Source organism: Rhopalosiphum padi, chromosome 2, assembly GCF_020882245.1.
Source record: "Rhopalosiphum padi isolate XX-2018 chromosome 2, ASM2088224v1, whole genome shotgun sequence".
Classification (NCBI taxonomy): Eukaryota; Metazoa; Arthropoda; class Insecta; order Hemiptera; family Aphididae; genus Rhopalosiphum; species Rhopalosiphum padi.
Window position 1 is genome coordinate 57,240,672 of NC_083598.1, and position 3,975 is coordinate 57,244,646.

The following is a 3,975-nucleotide window of genomic DNA, read 5'->3' on the forward strand; positions in this document are numbered from 1 at the left end:
TTTTTATATTTGTGATAAATTAGTACAAACATTGGTAGAAAATATTATAATTGATTTGAATTATTTAAACTGTACAGTAGCTGTGGCTGTAATCAAACGTTAGAAATTCTAAAACTAGGTTAGGTTAGCCAATCTGGCGCTGGCTTTCGTAATATTTAAAATGTTCATATAGAATTGAAAATTAAACTATATGATGTATGTTTTTAACTTATTATTAATTTTATTTTACCTATTATAGAAAATAATATTTATTCTAACCTTTAAAATAATAACCTACATTTAGATTATTTTCTAAGTAAAAGTACTTATTATTTTATAATAATTGCTAATTTAGATGCGTTTATTTTTTATATAAAAAAATTTATATTTAAGATGACGCCATATCCGCATGTGTTATCACGGTCTTACTAACGTACATCATAACAAATTTGCGTTCAGCAGAACACATTTTATGATGTTAGCTTTAATATTACAGTAAATTTACCTATTATCAAATTTAAAGGTAAGGACATTATATAGAAAATGACATATGCTTTTATTAATATTATCATTTTAAAATGAGTTATGAACATTTTAATGTTGTAATATTTTACATAGCTATAACTCACTTTAAAAAAATAATATCAATAATGTAAAAAATAATAAAAATCAAAAAAATGACATTTTCTAGATAATATTCAAACCTTTAAATTTGATAAAAGGTAAATTTATTTTAATATTAAAGCTAACATCACAAAATGTGTTCTGCTGAACGCATATTTATTTTGTTATGATGTACGTTGGTAAGAAAGAGACCACACATGCGGATATGGCGTCCTCTTAAAACGTTTTCTGTATTAATTTTTAAATACAGAAAAGTAAATTAAACTTAAAAGTAAAATCTATAATATTCTTTTAATATTTATACATAATATTTATTTTTTAAATAGATAATACAACTGGTCCATTAAAAATCGAAGATTTCACAAGAGGTATAATACATAATTATTTTATTATTTATTAATATTAAATAAGAATTACTATTATACATATAGTATAATTCGTTAGTTTTCTTTAAAAAATGAGAAACTAACGCAGAATATTCGTATTTATTTAAATTTAATGAATTAGGTACCTATATATTTATTTTATGTATTTAACTTCATTCCAGTATATTATATTTAATACAATTTGACAAACATACAAATTAAGGAAAATGGGAATTTGTATGTAAAATCACTTAATGACAAAAACTATTTTGTTTAGTTGGTACAATTTAATAAAAAATAACCATGTATACTTGAAATTTTCAAAAAATATTTATATGATCATTTTCTATGTATAATATAATTTTCAAAGTATATAAATTATTATAGACATTTGATATTTTTGATTTTTTTTATAAATACCAATATACCTTTATAAAGTTTAAATTTTGATAAATTTCGTCAAATTTATGAAAAATTAACAATAATATAAAAAATATTCAATTTTTATTACTTAAGTTAGAAAATTTAATGTTATTTAAAGTTTCTCATATGTAGTTAACTAAAATATAACCAAAATATACGGTAAAAGTATATTGCACCCAAGAACAATACTTTTAAATTACAAAAATATAACTAAAATTGTTTTTTATTGTTCAAATATATAATTTCGTCTAAATTTAAACATAAAATGTCTATATAAAACCGTTTATATATTTTTTAGATGACACAGCTTCCGAAAATTATACTACTGATTTAATTGATGATACATATGATAGTTTAAGTATGATAAAGTATTTAGTATTATTATTTATTTCATTTATTGGTTATTAATTTTTAATAATTTTAAATATTATTTTTTATTTAAACCTCTTATAGGTGAACACTGTATAACAGTGTTTATTTCAGACCTTCAATCCCGGGCGAGTGGGGATAGTATCGTAAATTTTCAAAGGGGTATGCCATAGGAGTAAATAATAAAGAGAAATAAAAACGTATACATTTCCATCCCTGAAATAAACACTGCTGTGAATAATTTTTTATATATATATATAGTATAATCTCTTCAATTTACCACATTTAAATGTTATTGATCTAATATTTATAATACATTTAGTGTATGTTATAGATATTATTACTGTGACATATATTTTTTAAGTAAAATGATTTCTGGTAAACAATTATAATAACTTACATTATACATTTTACTTAGATGATGGAGATGATCTGGAAAACCGTAATTTTTTTTATCATTTATTACTATTTCAAATTGCTATATATTTTTCAAATAAAAATTTACGTACAATTTACGTACGTTTTTAAAAATAATTAATCCTTTTGTACCTAGTTGCCACGTATGAAATGATGTCAAGAAAAAAATCATCTGAAAAGGATACTAGTAAGTTAAATAATTTAAAATTATAAAAGGCTTATTATCAATTTAAAATAAGTTTATTGTTTTATTATAAGCACGATCGAAACATTAATCATTACTTATCTAATATTTTAATGTACTTAAAATAATAATAGTGGGGAATTTAACGATGTTTGTTAATTGTTTGACTAATAAATAAGTGAAGGATGTTTGTTGAATATTATTATAATTAATTAATTTTCAGTATCACGTGAAGATTTAATAAAATTTAAGGAAGTATATAATAAAGGTAATAATAATAATTTTATTTAAATTATTTATAACTTAATGAGGTTTACATAACGATTGAAAATGCAGACATAATTATTATTATTTGTTACGCTACATAGTATGGAACTATGGAATGCTGGGTAAGCTAGGGCTGAGAAAAACTAAATGTGGCTTAATAAAACGATTTGTTTTATCTTCATTATAAATATAAAAAGAAATTAACTTTATAATTTCAATTTCTTAAATGATAATAATTAGGTAATTCTGATTTGTAAATTGAAATCAGAATAAAATCGTTGGTATCTTAGAATTTTTTTTCCCTTTTCGTCTTGTCTTTGAAGCTAAAACTTTGTTATTTTTAAAACAAAAAGTTTAATTAAGTACCTATTTTTATTTTTCGTTATTATCAGTGTCTAATAGTTTCTAAGTGCCAATAATTTATTCAATTCATTGTATATTATTCTGTATTGCTTTGTTAAAGAACTTTGATTTTTGTGGTTAGTTCCTTTAACTGGTGTTAATTATTTGAACTATTGTATTGGTTGTTTAATCAATTTTTTTTTTAGAAATTCTCCAATACTGCAAAACAAATAATATAAATAATAGTAAGTATTTTAAAGATATATATAAAGAGCCGTGCCGTAGGGGGGGGGGGGGTAAGGAGACCAGTGCTCCAGGCGCAAATTTTAAGGGACGCCAAAAAGTTAGGTTAGACATGTCAGTTAATGTAGGAGAGCAAATATTTTTAATTTTGCTCCGGGCGCCAAATCATAACGGCACGACTCTATATATATATATATATATATATATCACATATACCTATTTGTATATTTATAAAATCTCCACAATCATACATTTTCACTTCTTTTTATCTACCATATTATATTACAACTACAACGTATTATTAAAATACTATAATCATATATTTTTATATTTTATAATTAGATGAAGAAGATCCAGTTACGTCAGCTGTTCTATTGTGTATGTTATAATTTGATAAAAATATCTTAATTATTCGGTTATAATTATATTTTAAATGTATTTTTTTTAGAATTAAATAGTAAAAAAAAAAAAAAAAAAAATGAATATAATTTACACTATTTAAAATCTTAAAGTTATCATAAATAGGAAAATATGAGATATTGAGAATCTTATAAACAGTATAAACTATTCTATCAGTATTCTGCAATTTAAAATTGATACAACTCTTTAAATGTTTAGGGCAGAGATAGCAAACTTATGGCATGCATACGTTTTTTTTAGTGACACGCACTGTCCAAAAAAGATAATTCTTAGGAATTTTTTAGGTTTAACAAAAAAAAAAAAATCAAATTAGCTGACAAGCTACAGGGAAAATAAAATCCA

The 3,975-nt window shown here is 22.1% G+C and overlaps 1 long non-coding RNA gene across 1 annotated transcript; it reads left to right on the plus strand.

The window, feature by feature from the left end:
• The first annotated feature begins 2,215 nt into the window (after positions 1 to 2,215).
• Positions 2,216 to 3,215, plus strand: LOC132920104 (uncharacterized). The gene is made up of 3 exons (XR_009660695.1): positions 2,216 to 2,364; positions 2,585 to 2,629; positions 3,177 to 3,215. It is a non-coding gene; the product is annotated as an uncharacterized LOC132920104 (long non-coding RNA).
• Positions 3,216 to 3,975: the final 760 nt, after the last annotated feature.